Source organism: Nothobranchius furzeri, chromosome 17 (genome assembly GCF_043380555.1).
Source record: "Nothobranchius furzeri strain GRZ-AD chromosome 17, NfurGRZ-RIMD1, whole genome shotgun sequence".
Lineage (NCBI taxonomy): Eukaryota > Metazoa > Chordata > Actinopteri > Cyprinodontiformes > Nothobranchiidae > Nothobranchius > Nothobranchius furzeri.
In genome coordinates, this window is record NC_091757.1 from 25,932,199 (window position 1) to 25,958,616 (window position 26,418).

The 26,418-nt window shown below is 42.8% G+C and overlaps 1 protein-coding gene across 4 annotated transcripts in view; it reads right to left on the bottom strand.

Annotated features, from left to right (window-relative positions):
- Positions 1 to 26,418, bottom strand: part of nr6a1a (nuclear receptor subfamily 6, group A, member 1a) — a 189,452-nt gene that overhangs the window by 64,269 nt on the left and 98,765 nt on the right. The window lies entirely within an intron of this gene.

A 26,418-nucleotide genomic window follows, 5' to 3' on the forward strand; every position in this document is an offset into this window, starting at 1 on the left:
TTTGACACATTAGAATAAACATGCGATGGAAAAAAGTGACATTCCCAACCAACGTTCCCTCGACACCAACAGTCAGCTTTGTTTACACACTTTCATTGCTTTTTGGTACTGAAAGGAAATTTGAGCTGTGTGTGTGTGTGTGTGTGTGTGTGTGTGTGTGTGTGTGTGTGTGTGTGTGTGTGTGTGTGTGATATGTTACCTTTGACCTTAGCACCTTTCCTTCTAACAATGGTAAATGTTGTGATCAGCCATGTTACCTTTAACCTTGAAATGAGATGCAGCGGGACTCCGGTATCAGCTCATCGTGTGTGTGTGTGTGTGTGTTAGTAGGTTATATGATTATAATTTTTACTCCATCATTGTTCTGGCACACGTTTAGGAGGTAAACAAGCAACCGAGTATCTGTGTCAGGTATGTGAGGATTTCCTGTAAAATTCTACACTACAGACAGCTCTCAGGGTAAAAACAACAACTGACTACTGAAGAATTTCCAATCATTTTGAACTGAAACACTTTCTAGTTTCCTGACTTGTTATGCAGTTAAAAGCCTAGAGTTGTTGGTTAAACTCCGATTAGCTTCTGTGAGGCTAAATGAGCTGTTTGTGATGCGTTTTCAGAATCTCTGAACATATGAGTAACAAAGGCCACTTCTTTTGTTCAAACTCCCCTCCCCCACACACTGTCACAAACCCCGTCCTTCTTCAGACAAAAACCCTTCCAGATAAACATCTTCTTCTGTTTTTACAGTCACAGTAAAACGTTCCACCACTCAGAACCTCCAAAACAAAACCCACCAACCATGTCATCATTAATTTAACTAAACCAGATCCAAACACCGAACCCACTGGTGGAAGACCAAAGAGATTTCATTCCTTCAGCAGCAACTCTCAGTAGTCCGGTTCTGTAGCCATTTACACAAGGGTGTTGTCACACCAGTGCTGTTTGGTTTACATGGACCAGAGTTTGTGTCTGATCCTTTTGGGTCAGAGTGAAAGCTCATCTGAACTCTGATCTGGTCCAAGCAGAATAAACATTTCCACCTGAAACTTTGGGTCTCTTTGTGCGTGTGAGTGGACTCTGGTGCGTTTCACCCATAATGTGGGAGAATCTGTTAGAACCAGACAGGAAATGGTGAAAAACAAAGTGCACTATGGGTAAAAATTTTGTTCTGTCCTCATGAACTGAGTAAGGTCTAGCTGCAGACGCAGCCCCAGCCAAACACGCCCCTATGCATGAACGAAGACGAGAACTCGCATGCGTGTTGCAACAGATGGAAATGACGGTTCAGGTAAAGACAGATTTATATTATTTTTACAACTTGCGAAGATTTTGTACTAGAAATTTGAACGTTTAAGACATAGTTTGATAGATAGCGCATTCGTAATTTTTTTCTGAAACAGTTTTATATAAAATTAAGCATTATTGGCAGTGGGGGAAGACGTCATGGACACAAAATATGTTTTATATAATTTTTAATGGGCTACATGCAAGCCTTTTGGCCAAAATAAACGTAACAATAGGCTATTTATTTGACCATTTATGACTCCTCATCTAATAAGCAGCAAACTCACGACGGCAATGTGGTAGCCTGGAGGTATTCTACAAACACAAGAACAGTGCTAATGCCTATATGTATTGTTTTCACATTGTTTATGTCAGCCTCTAGGTGTAAATGTCATTTTTACTAATTGCTATTTATCTTGGTCTCATTAGTGAGCGGCAGCTGATGTCCTAATTCCATGGAACTGCTCATATACTCGGAGAAATTCAGAAAAGCTCTGGACTCATCTGAATTTTTGAAGAGGCTGTAGCATTGTGTGGACATTTTTTGGAAGGTTTTTGTAAGGCCAATAAAAGTTGTTGCTGGTTGTTTCATTTGTCTGAACTTTTTTTCTAAAGCCAAACTTTTCTGCTTTTGTGTTAACAGTATATTCTTTACAGATTAGTGTATGGTCAATATCAGTTTACTAGTTTTGTGAATTGTATACTTAATGCAAAATATGTTGCTGTAGGAGGCGTGCGCCCATAAATGGAGGCTAGTGGGCTTAAGGGGTTAATTAAAACGATTACCACTAATTACTTTTTCTGATGTTGTGCCTATTGTCCGGCAACATTTGTTGGTGGTATCTGTGTTTTATAATCTCACTGGGGATGGCCATAAAGTGTGTATGCAAGAAAAAAAAATCCATACATTCATATTTAAACCTGGAGTCCTGTCTGTTTAATTACATTATTACTATTTCTGTATAAACGTGTTCTTTCAATTGTGTTTTTTGCTGGGAGGGCCGCTGTTATTGAGCTCGGGGGTAGCTCAACAGGGGGGCGTGTTTGGAGAGGGTCTGCAGCTAGGTATTATTGCATGAACTCAGCAATGCAGACAGCTAAACACTCTCCTGATCAAAATCCATGAAACAGGCTGGTGTGTTGAGTTGATTTAATACGGACACTGTTGACAATATATATATATATATGGATATATATATATATATGGATATAAAGATGTATATAGATATATAGATATAGATAGATATATAGATAAAGATACATAGATAACACAGCAGTAAAGCGATACATCTATAAAACTGTGGCGCGGTATGGGGGCCAAAATTAAGACTACTGCCCAGCAGCAGGAGGCTATATAAATTCTGAAGCAAACTACTGATCTGATTAATGATAAGCTGGTGCCGGTAACTGAGAGGCTGGCGCTGCTTACTGAGGAATAGCACTTTTACCGGCGTTACTAATAGATACGCTAGGGACTAGCAGCCCTTGGCTGGTCATTGACTGGTTCACACACTCCCTCTGCTGTCTATTAGCATGGATAGGCTAACGTTAGCCTGGACGGGCTGGTGTTAGCATTGGAGAGGCTTGCCATTAGCGTGCCTAGGCTGGCCACTAGCTGGACTTCCTACGCCCTTGACGGACCTTAAGCATGGATAGGCTGGCATTAGCATAGGAGAGGCTAGCCATTAGCATGTCTCGGAGAGTCACTAGTCAGCTGGTGGCCAGCCTAGGCACGCTAATGGCTAGCCTCTCCGATGCTAATGTCGGCCTATCCATGCTAATGGTCCGTCAAGGGGGTAGGAAATCTAGCTAGTGGCCAGCCTAGGCACGCTAATGGCTAGCCTCTCCAATGCTAACACCAGCCCATCCAGGCCAACGCTAGCCTATCCATGCTAATAGACAGCAGAGGGAGTGTGTGAACCAGTCAATGACCAGCCGAGCGCTGCTAGTCCCTAGCTTATCTAGTAGTAACGCCGGTAAAGGTGCTATTCCTCAGTAAGCAGCGCCAGCCTCTCAGTTACCGGTGCCAGCTTATCATTAATCAGGTCGGTAGTTTGCTTCAGAATTTATATAGCCTCCTGCTGCTGGGCAGTAGTCTTAATTTTGGCCCCCATACCGCGCCATATAAAACATGACACTGCTCTACTGAGTGACTCAGTGATCTAGATGCATCTTGAATGAAAGCATCACAGAAGCCACATGGCAGCTCAACTTATACACAAACTAAAACTAGATTTGACCCATCAATTATTTCTCTTCCGAACAAAAAATGATGTTGTTTTAATATCTATATCAAACAATGCCATTAAACAGCCTGTGAAGGCACGGACGGCAGCAGATCTACACAAGTGTGACTGCCTCTGGGTTAGAGCTGAAACAACTAATCGATTTAATCGATTATAATCGATTATTAAAATAGTTAACAACTTTTTTAGTCATCGATTAGTTGTTTAATAATCATATTTTACCGCATAGAGTCTATTTTTACCACAATCTGACATCGGTTACAAGCTGTTAAATTTGCCGCCAGTGTGTGGCAGTAATGAGCCACTGATCTACCAGTGGAGCCGTAGAAGAAGAAATGAGCCAATGAGTGCCCTCGGTTTTCATGACGTATCACGTTACGGACGCTCATCTTGCTGTGAGAGATGGCGGAACAAGAGGAAATACGGAAGAAAAATAGAAGCGACAAAACTGAAGAGAAACCCCGGACAAAAACCTCACGAGTATGGGAGCACTTTACTCTAGATGCCATGAAAAGACGGGTGACCTGCAAAATATGCAAAAACCATCTAGCACGGCACGGAAGCACGACGTCCCTAAGTGAACATTTGAGACGAAAACATGTGGGGGCTGATGCAGCAGAGGAAGAGCACCGCGGTCAAGTGAGCCGTCATTTGGAAGAGCCAGCCCGGTAAGTAACAGAAAATAAACAAGCTGGACTTAGTGTTTTAGCTGAGTTCGTTATACTGGATGTTAAACATGTTTTTTTGCCGCGTCAGTCTACGGTGTTCTACTTCTGATTGACTAGATGCCATCGTGAATCTCCTACGTGTTGTGAATCATGCGCTTGCCAAATTCAGCACGTCTGTTTATAAGAATGTTCTCGTTAAGAGAAAAACGGCATAAACCCATAACTATGTTCCTCATTCAAAAAAGGACAACTCCGCGGTGAAAAATTTACAGACGAGCTGTGTCCAGGTGAATATAACGCGGCATAGTTGTACGCTTTCAATTTTTAAATACAGGAGAAATTCAGAAAAAGTCATTTTTTTACTATTAAAAGGCTGTTTTACTGTCTAACGCTGTAAAACGCCTCACAACACATTTTTATCATGTTTCTTAAACAGTATTACACAAAATAAACATTTTTCACATTTCTCTAGCTAATTTAAACACTCCCGACTCAAAGTAAAAACCTCATGAGCTTCTTACTTAGAGCTTTTTAATAGTAAAAAAATTAGAATTTTTTTCTGAATATCTCCTGTTGCGGGCTATTTTGTAGAACGTAACCCTCAAAATAAATGATCACTGTATATTGTTAATTAATTCAAATAATATAATATTGATTTAGTGTTGTAGTGTGTGTGCTGCTTTATTTTATATGTGTACTTATTTCAGTCTATTTGTGTTTCTTATGCAGAAAAAAAACAAGCAACGATGGACAACTACATGGGGAACAAGACACTCACCCCCCAGCAATTCATACCACTTACAAACTCTATTCTAAACATGCTGGTAAAAGACATGAGGCCACTATCCATGGTGGAAGGAGCAGGCTTCCAGCTAATGCTAAAAAAATATTCTGGACTGATATTTTGCACTGTTTAGCTCATTTTATACTGCTGACTGTGTTCATGTGCAATAAAATAGATTGCAGTCAACTGCACAATTCTCTTATGTTTTTTTTTCTTAACTGAAATGCATCCATCACTTGTATAGGTTAAATAGCTAAACAATAACAAACCGTCTCTTCGTCTTCGTCTTCCTCCGCTTCAATAACAAACCGATTAATCGATTAATCGAAAAAATAATCGACAGATTAATCGATTATGAAAATAATCGTTAGTTGCAGCCCTACTCTGGGTAGATTTTGAGACAATGACATTTACATATAAAATACACAAAAGAACCACTAGAGGGCAACACAGCTGAACAGGAAATATTTAAATTCCATTATAAATATATTTAATTAGAGATATTCCACCCTTAAGTGAAATGTAGTCTGTTGCCATTTTGCCCAGAGTTAGATAAATGGGAAATAAACATTCTGTAACCAGTACAGTCATTGTCCTAATCTGGCAGAACTCCGTTAATTTTAGCTTAGCATGAACAATGTAAGTAAATGGTAACAATTATTCTAACTCAAAAGGACACCTACTCCTGTAAACAAACATTCGTCTCTACTAAGCTGTAACTGGTACTGTTTAAAAGGACCAGCATAGTAAATTGATCTAAAATGTCATTTGGGGCCGCTGGTCCGCTTGGTCCTGACCAACTGATGAGCCGGATTTTCTCCTTTTTTGTAAACTGTTTTTAGAAACACGACCCCAAACCCACAGCTGTTGGAGCTGTGGGATGTTGGTCGTTAATCTTGATATAGAACTGTTACAGAACTGCATGGGGGCATTGACAGGTTTGCTCCTCTTCAGCTTCTCTGCTACACTGCTTTGGTATTTGTTCATCTTTAAAGCTATGGTTTACTGGAAACCAATTTTTTTTTTATCATAATTGGTCACTGAGTTTTTTTATGCAGGCTGAACATGAAAATAGTCTCCTACACCTTTCTCCTTCATTAGCTTCAGATAGAAAATAGACGGCGAGACTTTAGGGCAGGGCCTGGAGTTCTGGTATCCAGCACATTTTAGTTTCAACACACCTGATTTCAATTAGCAGGCCATTAACAGGCTTCTGCAGAGCCTGATGAGCTGCTGCACAGGTGATTCAAGTGTGCTGAATCAGAGAAACCACTAAAACGTGCTGGATACCGGACCTCCAGGACCGGAACTGAATACCCTGCTCTAGGATTAGAAAAGCCTGACAGATCTACGTCACACTGTCACTTAACATTCATGGACTCACGAAGGGGAAGGCTGTTGTTACTTTAAAGAGCAAGTCACACCTGAATCAACTTTTATTTGCTGATAAACTTCATAAATGAGTGTCTAATAATGATGGTAAACATGTTCAGTCAATAATTTAGCACTTTAGTGCACCTTCGTTACAATTTTAATTTTCTGCCAAAAACTGTAAGTGTTGCGCCCTCTTCAGGGAAAAACTCTGCACTACATTTGAATTTAAAACTGCCATCTCTATTGGCTAAAGCCGGGCGTACTCTTTGCAACTTTTTCCATTTTTATGAGCCGGTTTTGCCCTCGTGAGAATCTACAAGATCGGGGAGAGTTTTGCACTGAGTGTTGTTAAGTATACAGGGGGTTACGAGAGGTGATTAACACCACGTGACCAGCTACCGATCAGCAGTAGTAAGCTCACACAGATTTCTGGAGTGTTTGACATTTAGCTCGTCCCTCGTAAGGGTGTCACACTATTGAAGCGGCGCTGCGAGCGGCTTCGGCCCAGAGAGCACCAGGACCGCTCACGGTGCATGCGTAAACATGCATCAATACGGGTTACTAGCTATTTCCCTATTAACACACGTCCTTCAATTTTATTTCTACACTGTTTTTTATGCACACAACTTTTAATGATATTAATGATATTGTGGATGTTTCTTGGCATCATTCAGTGCATTTAAATGTGCATTGACTGACACCTAAGTTGATCCAGGTTGATCTTAAAGTCCATCTTTTAAGTATTTTTAAAATAATAAACATTTTTCTATTTGGTGAAAAAATAAAGTTGATCACACTTTTCAGTGTTTGAAAAACTCTCAGATGTCATAAATTATCTTTAGCTGTGAGAAAAGGCAGCTTCAACAAAAATCTAGCAAATTTCTGTCTTGTGATGTTGTGACGTAGGAGACGCCAGACAGCGAATACTACTATCACCACAGCATTAGCATAAAGCTCACAAAAGTATCGAAATCAGTCAAAATGGTGAACGTTTATTTATGTGGAGGTTGTTCCAACTCCTGTCTGTCTGGACATGAGTTCATTGATTACTATTTGGAGCGCGAGTGAGGTTGGTTCAAGATCTGAAAAGATTTCACCGCAATGACTGCATCTTCTAAAGCTGTAGTGTGTGGTGTGCATTTTCACGAAGAGGACTACAATGAAGGTGACTTGAGTGAGCAGAAGATGGGTTTCAAAAGCAAGGATAAGGTCAAGCTGAAGCCCACCGCAGTGCCGTCAGTACACAGCAGAGTTAGTCAACAGCGAGAGGGACAACAAGGAGGTGAGACCGCATTCACAACAGTGGCTACTCCTGGGGACAGCCGCAGCAGATTCAAGACTCCATGAGGAACTGACGCTTGGAAACTTGAAGTCTGTCGGGTAATTATTACTTTTACATCTACACACTTACTTTTGATATATTGTAGTAATATAAAAGTGTGATTTTACAAGTTTAATTAGACATCTCTCAGTGTTTATTCCCGTTTACTCAGAAGAGAAGCTCATAAGCATCTGGGTGAGCGGCTAAGGACTAATGTTTGTGTAGCTGTAGCCTGTTAGCCTGGCCTGCCAGACTCCTCCTCTGTTTAACTCTGCACAGAGAAAGGGTCTGGGAACTCTCCTATTCAAATAACTCCACCCCGTGAGAATTCTAACCGAGCCAATCAGCGCCGAGTATCGTACGTCACACACCACAATGCCGAGTGTGTCGAACATGGCGATTGAAGTGGAGATCGCTGTGGCTCTTTCCTCTAAATGACTTGAATGTCTTTAAAGCGACAAGTAGAAGCTGTTAAAGCTTGTCTTCTAAAAAATAAAAATAATAAAGATGTTTGCGCCGTTGCCAGATGCCTTTTTTTACTACAGCTAAAAAACTACAGCGCCGCGCGGTACAGTCGGCATTTCCGTCTTTTTTCTGATTGGTTATTTTTGAGCTGCCTAGTCCCGCCCCTCATCTGCCCCTCTGCCTGTGAGTTACCAGACTCTTTCTTTGTGCAGAATTAAACAGAGGGTGAGTCTGGCAGGCCAGGATAGTAGCCTGAAGGACGTGGCTGCTGAATAAAGACAACAAGTTAGCGTCCAAAAGGGAAAATAAACACAGAGGACACAATGAATGGCATTGTTGACAATAAGGCACCGAAGAGTTCAGTCGTGTATTTTGCTAACGCATAGCAAATGTCCCTGTCCCCATGCTTTATATAGCAGCGTTTATACATATTTAATGACATTAGGCTACTCCTTACTTGTAAATAAAACTGTTTTAGAAATCCACTTACCAATTCACGTTGCCCAGTCTGTGCACATTTTGATTTTCCCATGATGCAATATCCCTTCTAACACCGTTTAAATAATCCCTCTTTTGACTGCCAGCATTAGGTGTCACAGTTGGCTCAAAATTATATGGCTGTGGTCCTTCAGCACTGAAAATGTGAGCGAATTCCTGTGCTGACTCTGGCAACATCTCCCCGTAAAGCTCAGTGTAAACTGCCAATAATGTAGCGAACCTCCTACGTCACTTCCGCCTTTTTTACCAGAAGGCGCTGTTTTTCAAGCAGGTCATGAGAAACCCATTAGGAGGCACTAAAACAAGCTTTTATAATTAGAACTCAATCGTAATTACATTCAAAATACTTCTTATAAAAAATCAAGCTATTCAAAAATGCTTAGATGGGTTTAAAGTGGAAGATAAACTGGGAGCCTTTATCCTAGTTTACATGTACATTAGAAAATTGACCTCTCAAATTAGGGTAATTCCACTCCGGTACAGTGGGTGGCGTCATGCGCTCTTTCGTGTCGACATTCTTCCGGTTAGCTTGAAGCATTACAAATAGTCGACAAACACTGGCAGGAGTGAAGCAGACAAATGAAACACAATATGCACAATGGCCGAAGGAATGAAAAACAACAACGAACACTTCCGAAACGCGAGCGTCTAACTGGTTCAGTTCGGTAGACCCATTTACATACAGATGCAGGTGGTTACCTACCATATTATCTGGATGTTTCAGCACAATTTAAACCAGTTCGCCTTTAGCAAGACTAACATGTTTACAGGTGTTAAAAGAAAACACTGGGAGTCTTTTGAGGGCAATACTTTGGTTTTCTGATGTGCATGTAAACAAACTGACTTACAGTTCTTTAAGGACTGAACTTGTATGGAGACAACAGCTGAGGATCGGGCCATCGAATCCCCTATGGCCCTTACAAACTAGCATCAGCTCCACTCTGCTTGGACCAGGTTGGGCGTTTTCTCATTTAGGCAGCCTCACATTTTCCTGTGGAAGACAGGACGTCTTTTCACTCCTCTTCTCGAGGAGGTCTGCCTGGAGCCAAACAGGGCCGACAAGCCCACTGCTGAATGATTGGCTGGCTAAAAAGCACGCCACGCCAACCATTAGAGGCGGCCTCCGATTGGTGGCTGAAAACAGCCCTCGGGGGCTTCCCGCATGCGTGATTCATTATCATCCTGGATGCTGTGAAGTTAACGAGCCTCTGGCTGAAGCCGTTTTTCTCCATCCCTCAATGCGCGCACACACACACACACGCACGGACGTACGCACACACACACACACTGCTGCCAGACACAGCAAAGCAGGATGCAATACCAGAGTCAGAGTCTCCAAAAGCAAGACTGCTGAGGCCACTTTTGTTCATTAATGGAGACACCGCAGACTTCTCTGCGCTCTTTATGACATCCATTTGCTTGTGACATCACAGACCCCCCCCCATGCGCTCAATCACGTCCCCGTTTCTAAGCAAGCCTCCACAATGCGGCTCTAAAATTGGTCTCAACCCGGAAGTATCAAACATTGCAGTTCCACCCTCATCCACTAGGGGCTGGTGTCAGAAGCGAGCAAATCCTCATTGACTCCCATGTTAAAAAATCCAATTTCAGAGCAGAAATAAACATGTTTACAGCCTGGTACCAAGACATGTTTTTGGTTTAAATGATCTAGTTTACACTCATGACAACTCTGAGGGGGGTGAATTTTTGTCTCACTCTTCTGTTTAAGTTTATTAAAAGCCTAAAATTCTGTATAATTAATGAGCATCAGACCCACGTGACCACAGAGCTAGCTCCGTGGAAAGGCCTCAGTAGAGCCTCGGTCTGGCCTGGAAACTGTTCCGGCATTTTGAGTCTTTGTGTTTGTGTATTCTTTTTTGGATACTTTTTGTGCAATTGTTGGACAAAATGACTTGCTGTGGCATTAATTGCACTAATAGAGCGTCCAAAGAGTCTCCACTTCATGTTTTTTGGTAAGTAAAATTATATTTATGTATTTCAGGTCACTGCCGAGCTGAGCTTAGATTTTAACATGTACTGTTTAAACATGAAATTTAAATGTAATAGGGTAAAACCCAGTGCATTTAACATAATGCTGCACTTTAGAAAATGGGTTGAAATATAACATGTTGGTGGAGCTGGGTTCTGACTATCGGCTTGTGGAGCTCTCGGGAGACCGATGTATTCCACCCGCTCTCGCCTCCCCGCAGCTCGGCGCATCTCTGTCTGATAGCGGCTTCTGTCTGCTGCGCGGGCTGCCGGCTTGTGGAGCTCTGGGATGGAAACCTTTCCACCCAGTTCTCCCCAGCGGCAGCTCTGCGCATCTCTGTCTGATCGCGGCACTTGTCTGCTGTGCGGCTGCCAGCTTGTGGAGGTCTCGGAGACCTCTGTCTTCCACCCGGTTTTACCCAGCGGTCAGCCCGGCGTATCTCTGACTCAGAAGCTCTGCTGTTGTGCACAGTTAACTCCGGTTGTAGCTAGGTTGCTACCTCCGTTAGCTTAACTCCCACCTTCGCATTAGCTTTGGGTTAGCTTCAGGTTAGCTTGTAGCTAGTTCGACTGGGTGTCGTTAGTTGATCCCAGCCTTACAGCCCCACCCTCAGCTCCACCTCTCTTCCCTTTTTTGGAATTGTCTGGGCTTGACGGAACCTGTGACATGGTCAAAATGGCGGTGGTGGCCACCTCCCATTTTAGCTCAAAAACGTGATGTTGGAGTCTATGGAAACCCATTGTCCAGTATATGTATGTCGATGTTTCTAAGGCAGTGTTGAAAGCACATGACCGGGTGGGGCGGAGCAGAGCCACTGTTGGTGTGTAAGTGGCACTACTCAATCACCCCCTCCCATAATCTACCTGAAGTTCTGACAATGGAAACATGCCTCATATTCCTTATTTGTCAGGACTTGCAGCTCATTCTGAGAAATGCCAAGCCTCTTGAACCCGGTACCGGGTCCAGAATTACTTCCAGTTTCAATGTTATTCAAAAAATATGCTTAATGTTCACCAATATCTGCAAAGTGCACACATACATAATGGGAAGAAGCTAGTCTAAACAATATAGACATTGTTTTCTACCTCAGCAACATCCAATTCCAACACTAAGCCTCTACATCAACACAAAGTAAAAAACGTTAAATTCACTTAAAGGAAAACACGCCGTAGCGACAATAAAATATGATCCTATCCATAAAGCTACTCATAATAAAGCCATGATTCTCTTCTTTCAGTTTGTCTAATTTCTGTAAGATCAAGTCACAAAACCAGCCACCAGCAAACACAGCACAACACAGCTCATTTCCAGAAGTCAGCAGGATAAATTCAGTCATACCTTTGCTGATTTGTGATTATAGTCAGTGTTCTAGTATAAAAAAAATCCACTCGATTCACATATTTCATTTTCTCAACATCAAAACGAACTAATTCCTGACTGTTCTTGCCGCGTTTTGTTTCCACCGGAATGGTTAGAAGTCCGCAACGCCATTTTACCTAAACTAACAGCTTTCCCTTAGGGAGCCCAGTGCTCTTTGCAGTTCAACTGTAAGACAATGAAACTTAACATCATGCGATTCTATCGGTCCTTGTCAGATAACGTATCAGATGCTGTAGCATGCTACATGATGACATAGCTAGGCATAAAAACAACGGTAGCATTGGTCAACTTTACGTGTTGCGAGCCTATTAAGCTGCAGAAAATGGTACACTCGTGCTGTGTGAAGGGCTGCCATGCCATCTTCACAAGAAGGCAAAAAAGTAAAATGTAGGCAGGGGTCTAAGGCACAACTGTACATTATTCATGCTGTCTAATAAGCCTTGATATGCCGCACCTGTGAGGTGGGATGGATTGTCTTGGTAAAGGAAAAGTGCTCACTAACACACATTAGATTTCAGAAGAATATTTAAGAGTCATGGGTCTTTGTGTATGTAGAAAATGTTTCAGATGTTTGAGTTCAGCTCATGAAAAATGGGAGCAAAACTCAAGTGTTTGTTACGTGCACACCTCACCGAGCCAACGTCCTGACAGAGGCCAATGTGAGCATGTTCGTCACGAGACTCCTGTCCATGGTCGCCAATCAAGGTTTCAGAGAGATGATCAAGCAGTTCAACCCAGGCTACCACGACAAGTACCTACCAGGCTGATCCCACCCACTTCATCACCATGATGGAAAAGAAATATGTAACAACCTTTAAGGTGTGTGTGTGTGTGTGTGTGCGTGTGTGTGTATGTGTGTGTGTGTGTGTGTGTGTGTGTGTGTGTGTGTGTGTGTGTGTGTGTGTGTGTGTGTGTGGACACATAAAATAAACATTAGAATAAAATGCATTTTATGATAAAATAAAAAGGTTGCTGACTGAACAATCAAGAAACTGAAATTTTTTTTAATCATTAAACATTTTCTTTGTGTTAAATCTTCACCTACTTTATGTGATATAACAGAATTATTAATCTGGTAAATAAACCAACTTTAATGTCTTTTATCTTTACGGTAAAGCAGACCCTCAGAGCTTTCGATGGTCCCTGACTGCTGACGTGTGGACCAGCCGTGCTAGAGACGCGTACCTTGATGTGTTCTACCATTTCCTGAGTTAAGATTGGAAGATGAAGCGCTTCAACGCCCACCATGTCTCTTGTGAACACAAATCATTTCTGTGTACAATTTATTTTTGGTTTTAGGTGCCTATCTCCTTTTGACTGTAGCATTTGTATCAACAGGTTACAAAGTTCGAGTATCTCGGGGTCTTGTTCACGAGTAAGGGAAGGAGGGTGCGGGACGTCGACAGACTGATAGAGGCAGCGTTTGCAGTGATGCGGACGCAAAACCGGTCTGTTGTGGTGAAGAAGGAGCTGAGCCAGAAAGCAAAGCTCTCTATTTACCAGTCCATCTACAGCCCAGTCCTCACCTATGGTCAAGAGCTTTAGGTAATGACCGAAAGAACAAGATCGTGGATACTAGCGGCCAAAATGAGTTTTCTCCTTGCGGTGGCTGGGCTCAGCCTAAAGGTTGGTTTATGCTTGACGCGTCCGCGAGGTCCGCACGGCTCTGCGCGGAAAAGTAGCGTCATTTTGTGTCATTTTAACAACCACGCCCCTCCACCGCGTCTCCGCACGGCCCAAAATTTCCGCAACGCGCACCTAGGAAATTTTCTAACCACGCGGACGGTCGGACGCGGAAAAACACGGCGGACCGGCAAGAACTAGTATGGCAGACGTTCGTAAATACAGACATTTGTATGATTCAGCTCTCAGAGATCACCGTGATCAACATGTTGTTAATAATTCTTGGAGAGAAAAAGCTCGCACTGTCGGAAAAGTCGAGGACGCTGTTAAAAATGCTGGAATGCCATGTTGTAAACAGTAATTTCTACTTCTACTATGGTGTAGTGTTGGATGCATGCTGTAGAGCTCCATGCTGCCCCGTTCAGTTTGGGAGAATATTGGCTCACCGCAGAGACGAGCCGCACAAACCATAAACGCTGCGAGTTGTGAAGCGCGTTCCATCCGCGAGCCGCATCACCAAGCGGAAAGTGAATGCGTCAAGCATAAACCAAGCTTTAGGGATAGGGTGAGGAGCTTGAACATTCGGGAGAGATTCTGAGTAGAGCCGCTGATCTGAGAGGAGCCAGTTGAGGTGGTTTGGGGATCTTGTTGGGATGCCTCCTGGACGCCTCCCCAGGGAGGTGTTTCAGGGAAGTCTTGCCGGTCGACCCAGGACACGCTGATGAAAGTACATCTCCGAACTGGCCCAGGAATGCCTTGGGGTACTGCCGGAGGAGTTGGTGGAGTTGGCCGGGGAGAGGATGGTCTGGAACTCCCTAGTTGGGATGCTGCCCCCGCAACCCGTACCCGGCTAAGCGGAAGAATATGAAACGGTTACAAAGTTAATTAAAAGTAGTTTGATGAGCCAGTATCGTGTCTTTATTATTAAATGGCACATAACTAATCACACTTCAAACTAGAAGCTAATGATGGGTATATTAGAGCATCCTGGTGCAATAAGCTAAACTTTTATGAACGACACGATTAGTTGACTAATCTTAACAAAACTGTGGATTAGTCGACAATTAAAATAGTCGTCGTGGCAGCCCTAATTGAGAGAGAATACCATTGTGATAATAAGAAACCCATTAAGACTGTTTCAAACCTCAACCTCTACATTACGGTCGCAGTTAATGATCTACAGCTAAAAAATGTTTTTATTAATTTGGTTTTATGTGTAAATAAATTCAATAACTCTCACCAAACTTGCTGATTATTTGTAGACACAAACATCCTCCTATGCGCAGGAAGACTTCAATAACTCATAGAGCTGTTTAGTTCCATCAGTAAGTCATATTCTGCCATGGAGGCCAAGGCTGAGTGTTGCCTCTGGCTGAGCCAAACAAGCCAGTGACGGGATTGGGCAGCCTCTCGTAGTGATGTCTACAGGGTGGGCCATTTATGTGGATAAACCTTAATGAAATGGGAATGGTTGGTGATGTCAACATCCTGTTTGTGGCACATTAGTATATGTGAGGGGACAAATTTTCAAGATGGGTGGTGACCATGGTGGCCATTTAGAAGTCGGTCATCTTGGATCCAACTTTTGTTTTTTCAACAGGGAGAGGGTCATGTGACACATCAAACTTACTGGGAATTTCTCAAGAAAAACAATGGTGTGCTTTTTTTAACATAACTTTATTTTATCCATTTTCCTCAACTCTGGTTTGATTTTGTGTAAAATTACTGATATTTTCCCAAATATATTTTTCATTATTTATGCACATAATCAGATATGGCTATAGCTGACCATTACTGATATATATATATTTTATGTTTTAGCTGTTCCTTTCCAGCTACACACCCCTCAGAAAATCAAAAAATGTTTCAATAACAATAACACAATAGAAGAAAATCCTAGATGAGTTGCCTCTGTCTATGAGGTCTCAATCAGACGATCTAGTGTTAAATTAGTATTACATAATGGATCAAGTTCCACCTGTTAAAACTAGATGCATAAAAAACATAAACCCCCGTCGAGAAATGGGCCAGCTATCGGTCCTAAAGAGGAAATGTCAACAGTGGAGGAAATCAAAACTTAAAAACTCTGTACGATAATTACAACGCTCAACTCTATGAGTATACCAAAGAAATAAAAACCACCTGACTCGCTTACAGCCTTTCACCATAAAGCACTAGATAACGAGACCAGACAGCTAAAATTCTCCACCTGCTGTCTGGATCCTACTCCAACAATTTATTTCAAAACCTTTTCCACCGTGTTAAATCTGATGCATTGGAAATATAAATGTGTCTCTCCTATCAGGAAGTCGTTCTATTGCACTAAAAACAACTGTAATCAAACCCTGTTAAAAAAGAGCAGCCTTGATCCAACTAAATGTTCCAGTTATCGCCCAATTCCTAATTTACTGTTTCTTAGTAAGCTACTCGAAAAAGCATTATATTCTCAGCTCAACAGTTACCTTTCTTATAAAAGCAGCTTTGATCCTTCCCAGTTTGGTTTTCACAGCAGCCACAGCACAGAGACGGCTCTTATTAAGGCCGTAATATAGAGAGTGACCTGAATTTTAAAAAACACAAATCATAGATCTAAAATAGCTTTTTATCATTTGCATAACATTTCTAAAGTCAAACATATTGTATCAAAAATTGACCTTAAAAATGTATTTATGCATTCATAACTAGCAGGTTGAATTATTGCAATAGCCTACTAACAGGCCTCCCTCAGATTGCAGCTGATTCAAAATGCTGTTGCTCCTGACAGGGACAAAGAAACCAGAACACATCATTCCTGTTCTATGATCTCTGCACTGGTTACCAGTTGGGAAAATAATTAATTTTAAAATCCTGCTGCTTTTATATAAAGCTCTTAATGACTTTGCACCATAATATATTACAGACATCCCTTATATACTAGTCAGACCACTCTGGCCTGCAGATCATGGCAACCTGGTTATATCACGTACGTGTTCTAAGTCTGGGGAAGCTGCTTTTAATGTATCTGCATAATTCAGTGTGGCAAGAGGAAAAACGTTACAACAGGGAGGAGGAACACCACAACCCCTTCGATTCCCACCAGCCAGGAAACCAGGGCCCGCCTTTGACTCCACTGCATCATGGTCGCCACTCTCTCTATTCCAGCTATTCTTTAGTTCATCTGTTTGTACAATCAGCAATGCCAATGCTGCCAGATTCAAATTCAAATTCAAAAATACTTTATTAACCCCAGAGGGAAATTAGAGTTTCAGTACACACAATTCTGAGATCAGACAGACATAGGCATAACACATGACACGAATTGGTGACTGTGGTCATTCACAACCCGAGTCGAGCTACCTTAATAGAGATCAGAGGGGTTTACATGTGGATTGGGTCAGGTGGAGGTAAAAAAAAAGGCACTTCAGAGTTACCCTCCACAGGGAGGGCAGCTTTGCTATGCAAAAAACACCTCAGACAGAAGTGCAACAGACTTCAGACGTAACACAACATAAGTGTCCACTAGGTGGGGTGGTAGGGTTTGGGACTCTCCACACGTCAGTGAATGCAGCCGCGACAAGCAGCGCTCGTCACCTCAGTCTGCACGGGGGGGGGGGGGGGAACGTCATTGGGGTTAGAGGGCACAGTGACTCCTAGAATGATTCAGAGGCCTTCACAGCTCACGTTCCCACCCAGTCTGGGATAGGGAGACAGAGTTGCCATGGCGATGACAGCATTTCACATTCCTTTCAGCCTCACAGGCTCAAGGGCACCAGATTCAGATAAGAAATTGTTTTGGGGCCAGAAAGAGATAATTTAGTCTCTGTCTTAAAGTTCCGCTGGTCCTCAACCTCTCAAAATCCAATAATGGCGTAATTAATCTATCCCAATTCGTGCTGATTCGTCCACTTGCTCCTTGATCGCATCCATCTTTTGTGCCATTGCATGAATCTCAGAAAACGTTCCAAGCTTACAACCCATCTCGACAATTATATGAGTTTGTGCGTTCACAGCGCGGTGTAATCATCCCTGAGCTCCGGGATTAAGCCAATATTCCTCGAAAGCTCGTTAATTTTCCGGTAAGCCAGGTAACCTCCCAGGCCAAAAGCCAGGAAACCTGAAACCAACACCACGGATATTCAAACATCTTCAGAATCCTCTACAGACAGTTGAGATAGCAAATCAGGTTCCACTGTTTCCAGGAGTCCATGATATGCCCAACTGGCTCTGTCCCAGAGGGGCAACCGGGAGCCCCTTCTCCTGTTCTCATCGTTGAGAAAATTTTGTCAGTCGCGTTGAGAGACCAGCTGACCAGGTCAATTTTTAATCATTTCCAGTTTACAGAAAAAATGTAGAAGCGCCGTCCACCCAAAGACAGACAAAGAGCCTTGGGATAAGATAGGGAGGAGAGGAGGGAAAAAGCGTCTGTACTCTCCAAGAGCCAGAAGAAGAAAGAAGAAGAAGAAGAAAAACACGACTCAAGGCTGGAATGGTTTGTTTGGAGAGCTCTGACCAGGGTATCTGCAGGTTTAAGGGAGCCAAATTTAAGACTTTTTAAGACCTTTTTTAAGGCCACTTTGACCAAATTTAAGCTATTTTTTAAAATTAAATTTAAGTTATAATTTCCAGCTATTGCCTGGAACCGGTGCTAACTACAACGTGAACGTGGGATTAGCCATCCAGTCACCAATAATGTTGCACTTCCCCACTAGCAAGCTCCCACTAGCATGCTCCTCTAAAAATAGCCCCTGTTCACAACCAACCGTATGTGTACAGTTCCGCTTACGCCAACACCATACACAAAAAATCCTGAACTAACTAGAAATTCACAAAAATTTGATAGAAATAAAATAATCTTGTTTATTGGGTCTTTGGCAATTTAAGACCTTTGGAAACTGTATTTAAGGATTATTTGTCATTTTTAAGGATTTTTAAGGCCTTAAATTTGGAAAAGCAAATTTAAGACTTTTTAAGGACCCGCGGATACCCTGTCTGACAGTGAGTGATTTTTACATTTTCGTGGCCATCTTGATTTCTTGTGTATCATAATGTTATACATGTTTGTTTGTTCACTACATTTAGTTATTAATAAATTTGCCCCATTTGGAGAAAAATTAATTCCATTGCCCTTATGGGTAAATGTGGTGGGTGGATTTTTCCCCAAAACCCTCAAAAACATTTTTTTTTTAGATGGAAAGACTTTCTAAGATGAGATTAAATGAGAAAACCTGAGAAACTCCTAATGTGCCAAAAGGTGCCCAAAATAGTCCAATAAGAGGTCCGCCTGGATTTCTACCAACTAAAACCTCTCTAACTCTCCTATACTTCTGTTTTTTGGCATGAATTTTGGGTCAGCACATTTTCAGACCCTATTCTGTGGATTTCTAGATGTTTTAAACTGCAACTAGATATTTTAGAAAGGATTTTAACATAAAAAATTGGATTTTTTAAGGCAGATTTCTTCTGATTTCTGCTGTGTTCCAGATCCCGTTACTCTCAATCAGTGACCCAAGTGTTGCTTTTTAAAGATTTGGGAGTAATTCCTAGAGTCTTACCTTTGTTTTGATACCAAAACAGCTCAAGTAAACCTTGTAGTTTTTGAGATATACTCAATTTATTTTGGCACTTCTTTTTCACAAAAGTTTCTGTAATATGGCCTATAGGGTTCAAGAGGTTAAATGTTACAATCTGTGTGTGTTCGATGATATAAAGTAGGTACTTACATAATTTATATTTACCCCAAGTCCCTCCCCTTGCTTCTACTGCAAGACAAATCATTTCCAGGAGCCTAGAGCACTGACCAGTAGAGTTGTGCATCCACATGAGGGCGCTATCAAACAAAGTCCAGAGCTACAGCCACAGGCTTTAAAAATCCCCTCCCCTCCTTGATGACGTCCCGCTACACACCCCTGCATTAACTAAAAGAAAAGTCCATTTTACACAACAGTGTTTAACAAAGACAGCCAGTAAGTAAAAAAAAAAGTCCTGGAATCTTCCTCGTGCGGTTTTAGTGTTAATGTGAAACAGAAGATGAGACTTCCCGACAGTTCATTGGGATTTTCACATGAAACCAACTTAGTGGATGAAACTCGGTGAGTAGATCAGTATAAGAGGAGGTCAAAGGTGAGACAAAACTTCATCAATAGGCTGAGATGGGGAGGGACTCCATTGTCCCACAAAGTTCCAGGAAGTTACTCCTGGTCTCCCCAGGCATCAAAACAGTTCTGTTGGACTTCTGCTGATTGCATTAACATCCCACACATGTCCGTGTGTCAGAACATATGTGTGAGAGTGTGTGTGTGTGTGTATGTGTCCACATGATATTCTTCATGTTTAGAACTCTCTCAAAAGCCATATTAGCAGACAAAACCACTTCCTTAATGAAAATGTAAGTCTGGTTCTGCAACAGTGAATCTGCTTTGCTGCTGTTAAACCAGAACTTCCTCACTAAGACATTAAAGAAATTTTCTATTTTACTTTATTCCAAACATCCAAAACAAGGACAAATGTCCAGAACGTTCCACAGACACATTCTTTCCTGCATGGGTTTCTCACACCTCTGATCCAGATCACTGCGGTGCTCTAAGCCCTCAGTGTAGAGCATGTCTCTCATGCAGATACTCACTCTGAGCATAAAGAACTCCTAATCCTGTATTGTTTTTCACTCACAACTTCCTCCCTGGCATCACAACGACGTGCTCTGTTCATGTGTCAGTTTTAAACTTGTGTTTAGAACCAGTGAACAATGAACAAAGAAATCTGATATTCATCATGTTCATGCATTAATGCAACAATAATGCTTGAAACTTTTCAGCCCTGATGATGAACAGAAACAGTCTCCAAACATTTAGCTTTCACACTAAAGCTGTCACACTGCAGCCTCGTGGTGCAGCTGCTTCCTGCTGGATGACACTCAGCAGGCTCCAGGGCAGCGGCGGCGTTAGGCCCGGCTACTTGGGCTCAAGCCCCGGATGTTTCATGAAAAGCCCCAGATCTAAATCGTGGAAGTAACATGCAGTACCAAAGTCCAACAGAGAGGGAGCAGCTGGCAGTAATTTGTATACAGCCTGCCTGAGCCTCCACCACTGAAGAAAAAGCCGTTCAGCAGCCGGCTTCTTCTGCAGTCTCTGCCTGAAACGCATCAGTGAAGATGGACATAAGGATGTTTTTAGACAAAAAGTACGGTGACAGAACCCCAGCTTTGATGAGACTGGTGCTGACTCAGGTTTGTGAGTCTTATTTGAAAATATTTGTTGTGCTGCTGGTTTGCCTAAAGTTAGCTTACTATCAGGTAAAGTTGATGGAGAAAAAAGGATAATATTTACTATCATCTCACACTAAACACTAACAGGAACAATACTCTGCCCTGAAAATGCTTAATATGTAGCTTCAGATTAAAAATGATGTGGTACAAGACAAATATATATGTTGTTGACTAGTGCGTGTCACGTGTGCGTGTGTGTGTGCGTGTGTGTGTGCGTGTGTGTTAAGCCCCGGCTCTTCTTCAGTCCTTAGTCCGCCCCTGCTCCATGGATGCAGAAATGCACAAGCAAAGACGTCTCGGCTGTTCTGAAAGCACCAGCAGACGCCGATAATCAGCCCTCCAACAACCAGACACAATCCATACCTCAATAAAAAACACATGACAGCCACAACGCCACTGAGTCATGCTCAGCCCATGAGGGGTCTGGTCTGACGAGACTAGGATTAAATAATAACAGGACAGCACATACACATCTGAGTTCAAATAATCTCATATCCAACATCTGTTTTTTTATGTTCACTCTGTCATTTACTGGGAGGTGAATTTGTTTTAAAGGAAATATTTATTAGTTCTCCATAAATAAAGGAGAAGTCAACACAGGCTGCAGAGTCGAGGACTTACATTTGATCAGAAACGGTAAAAAAAAAAGACTTTGGTCTTTTCTTGGTCCTGGAAAGAAAATATTTACTATTTTGGACAATGCCTTCCATGTCATGATTAACCAACAATAGTAAGTATAGTATATAGTATAGTATAGTATAGTATAGTACAGTATAGTATAGTTTTATAGCTTGTATAGAACATTTGAGACACGTCTTTATTTTTAGGGATGCACCGATGGATCGGCATTTGATCGTAATCGGCCGATAGCGCCCCTATCGGTTTTGATCGGAATTTTCAAAATAGATCAGAGCAAACCGATCAGGTAGGGTTGTCACGGTAACCAGTGTAGCGCTAAACCCCGGTAAAAAAAAAAGAAAAAAAGTTGACAATAATAACCGTCTTGTTTAAAAAAAACTATATTATCTTGGTGGGTTTACCGTGGCTGCGGTGTAGGCGCGGTGACCCTTACCAGCCACCGTATCATCGGCTGAAGTTGCCGGCGGCACATGCACACTTTGTTGTTTACAACAAAACTTTCTTGAAGCTAAAGCTGAAATAATGGTCAAAGGAGGAGACGGCAGCGCTCAGGAGGACATTTATTATCCCTCAAAGAAGACAAAGTCGGAAGTACAGGCATCTTTTAGATATTTGAAGAATGCCGAGGGAGTTTATGGAAGACGGACGGCTATCCTGTTTGCAGCACGAGCAGAAAAAGTGTCTGTGAAAGGCAGCAACGCTTCAAATCTCATGACACATCTGCGTGACCATCACCCACAACTCTACAGTCAACGCAAGGCAAGTTAACGTTAGCGTTTTAGCTAAAATGCGTGATCCGAGGATTTGGGTTGAGGGAGAATGCAACGAGTCGCTATATAAAGCAGCCGCAGCGCCGCTACCTGCATATAAACCGTGTCGCGGACACCCCCATGTTGAAATGACGCTATGCATTACGGGGCTCCCAGGGGCAGATAAGAGTTGGTCTCTCTCCGAGAATAATTATGAATTTAACAATAATTACTGCCTGATGACATTTTCCCACATCTGCAAAGCTCACTGGAAGGACACAAACCGAGGACAATATTTTCCTGATATAGGGTTTATTACTCAAGTAAGGGTAAAAAAGTATCTGATTAGAAGGCTACTTGAGCACTGAGTATCATCTGATCTAATATTTTTAAAATGATGACATCAAACAGACATAAAATAAGAAGTTATGGGCAAATATTGGTATTTTAAAGACTGAAGGGGAAAATGTAAACAAATAAACAACTTAATTACAAAATAACACATTTTAGGCAAAATTTAGACACAAACTGAGGACAATATTTTCCTGATATACAGGGTTTATTTAATTGTGTGAAAATGTAGCATGTTTAAAAAAAATACCGCGATAATACAGAAAACCGTGGTAATTTTGGTCACAATAACCGTGAGGTTAAATTTTCACACCGTGACAACCCTAACCCCCAAATTCCACTACCTCCGCTCCGCTCCGACACGAACGCCGGAGCAAAATCGGTCCCGTTGTAGTCAATCAGAGCAATTCCACTACTGCGGCCGTGCTCCGGCAGTGCGGCGCCGTGCACCGCCCTCTGTTCCGGCGTCCGGCAAAAATAGAATCGATCCTATTTTCGCCGGACGCCGGAACACCTCCGCAGTAAATGGACAGAAATCACAACGGCCCAACAGGAAAAGGAGCGAGCACAATTTCCGTTTTTCACAATAAATCGATAAACAAAAGGCGTTTTTTGTTTCATATGCACAGGTTTAACAACTTTTAACAACTATCAATGGCGGCTGAAGTTTAAATGCACAAAAGTAAGCCATAAATACAGTTTCTACTATCAAAGTAGTCACACTTTGTTGATCCAAACACTGCTGATCTCTCAACACAAATGATGGGCAGATTAAACAGCTCATGCTGATGTTTCTCCCACACAACGGGTGTTTGGATATAACTTCCACGTTTATTGCTCGGACTGTATCGCAAGATCTCGAAAATCCCGCGCATGCTTGTTTGCCCCCCTCAGGTCTCCGCACCGGAGCGGAGCCGTTGTAGAGCGGGTACCAGTAAAAATTGAGTTCGGAAGCGAGTGGCTGCGGAAGGCGGGGGCGGACCGGAGCGGAGCGGAGGTAGTGGAATTTGGGGGTCATACAGACCATTTTAGATTAGGTTACATTTCCTTTATTCCCAGATTATGTAGTTTGTAGCACTCATTATAATGTTGTAGAAAATTTCTGGCCAATGAACGTGATCGGTATCGGTGATCGGTATCGGTGATCAGCATTCTTTGATATCGGTATCGGTGATCGGCAGCAAAAAACCTGATCGGTGCATCCCTATTTATTTTCAGCTTTAAATGTGTTTTCTGGGGAAAGAAAGACAAAATCTGGGTAAAGTTTACTAGTTCCATCCATATGGCTTCCTCATAACACACACACACACACACACACACACACACACACACACACACACACACACACACACACACACACACACTCACACACACACTACTTCTGTTGTTAGATTGATCATCTGCCCATGTTTGAGGAGTTTTAGGACACGTTCCAAACAGTGGCAAAGATCTGTGAATCCTGTGAAGAGTCCCTGGTGGTCGTGGAGCTCAGACAGTGTTTGCAGACTGCAGCAGTCTCCACCAGAGGGCGGTAGCACACAGGTAAAGAGGGACCATGAGGCCTCCACTTGTTCGCTTCCAAACACCCGCATCCATACATCACGTGTAAACAACTACATCCTGTTTTAGCCAGTTTAGAAGAGCGCAGCTACCATGATAAACATCCGGTTATGTTAAACTGATTGTTTCATTATTATAACACCACCTGAGGTGGTAAAGGTTTATATAATAACATCAAAGGAACTGGAGCAGAAACACACCGAACCAGTCATCAGCTCATCAGCCCTGATCGACGTAAACTCCGTTCGTCTCTGAAGCGCGGCCATTAAGGAAGCTAAAACTGGAGACGCAGCTGGAAGATGGGAAATTATCATGTTTCAGACAAAAGCACTTCAGAACGTTACAAATGTCCCTTTAAGTGAAGACGAGACAAGGAGAAGCTGGGTTCTCCATGATGCTGACGAGCTGAGTCTGCTGCACACCTCCCTCAGAAGGAGCGATGCTGAAGCCAAACCGGGACTGGAGCCTGTCAAATTATAGAGGGGACCCCACATCTTCTCTGACCCCCCACAAAACAATCGGACCAGTCCTGGTGTTGTGACGTGGATGGAGATGGCAGAGTGAGAGGACACGCCTTAACGCCAGGAGGCTCTTTGCAGCTCTGTTTGAAAGGTAAAAACATTAGCGTATGGCTCTTTCAGCCCTTCCTCTACCACCTCTCCCAACACCCCAACCCCTCTCCATCACACTCTATCTCTTAGCACCCCCCTCCTTTTCAGTCCAGCCCTCCTCTTCTTGCTCCAGAACTGTCAGATGGCATTAGCTCATTTCACGCTCTTGGCCTGTAGGAAAAACAGCCATGAACCTCGCCAAACAGCTCCATTCTCCTGCTCCAGTTAGCTCAGCTCGAACACCGGCACCCCTGCACTTACACAACATGCCCCAGTAAAAGGGTAAAGTTAGGCAAACCTCAGCAGAGAAGGTCACATTGCCCAGTAAAGCGTTATAACGTGCTCTCTACTAATCACCACACACGCCCCCAACCCTAGGATTGACCCGCCGCTCCACTGAGATCAGGCTCATGGATCAAAAATGGATCCCCCTCTTATCTGCTTATGGAGCCACGGGCTTAAGAACTGGGTACATTTTTCACGCCCAGCTAATTTCACATGAAGCTCAGGCTGCAGGGCGAGTCGTGGTCGCTAATAAAAACCCAGCGTGACCAATAAGCTGAGCAGAAGTTTGTACTGTAAAGAGAAAGGGGGGGGGGGGGGGGGCTGATGATTCTGACAGCGCTTGCATTCGCCAGACATATGTTCCATACATGCTGCCATCCAGCAGAACTCCATTCTGAGAAACGAACATGAGGCAGCTTGGCATCTCCACATGGATGTGATGCTCCAGACTCGGAGGTTCAACACTGTGCTGGATGTAGAGCTGCTGAGAGAGGCGCTTTCCACCTAAATCTAATAAAACCCAGCTGGGTTCCAGCACGCGCTATACGGACTGCTCAGTGTGGCTAGGAGGAACCTGCAAATCCACTCCAGCGAGTGGCTAATAAACTACGGAAGATGCAATTATCCGTTTGACAAGCACACACAGATTAATACAAATATGAGGAGAGAGTAATTTCTCATCACTCTGTGCTCGCCGAGCCCAGCATGCTGGAGAGGCTTAGAGGCTAATAATCAAAGCAGATTAGCCTGAGCTCTGATGGGTGCTACGCAGGCTGCTAATCATCCAGATGATAGCCATGAATCATCGCATCAGTCAGAAGTGAGCAGCATGTTTCAAATTATGATTTTGATGGAAGGATCTTGGTATCAGTTGAGCATCAGAGTGCTTCTGTTTGACTTCCGCTTACCTCCTCCGGATCGCATCGCTGTAATTCCTTCATGTTAATACAGCTTGTGCATATTAAGTGCAGCAGAAGAAGGGTGGGTGGAAACGCTGGAGTTTCAGAGTAGCGATGTGACTGATCTCCAGCCTTCCTGCCCTGTGATTAAGCCTCAAAATGACAGACTTGCCCATCATTGGGTTACGGGTGGAGAGCTAATGACATGCTGCGTGGGCTAACATGACTATTAACCCACTCTGAGCAGCAGGAACCAACAAGAACACAATTCTGTCATTATGCTCGGAGGAGACCTTTAATCAAGAAGGCAGGGATGCTGGAAGACGCCGGTCACACTGGATCCAGCGAGGAGACAAAGACGTGTCAGCTGACGTGTAACATGGTGGCACCAGAAGGGCCTCCAACTCTTTTTATAATCTGAACAAATGAAGTAATGAAAGCTTCCAAAAGT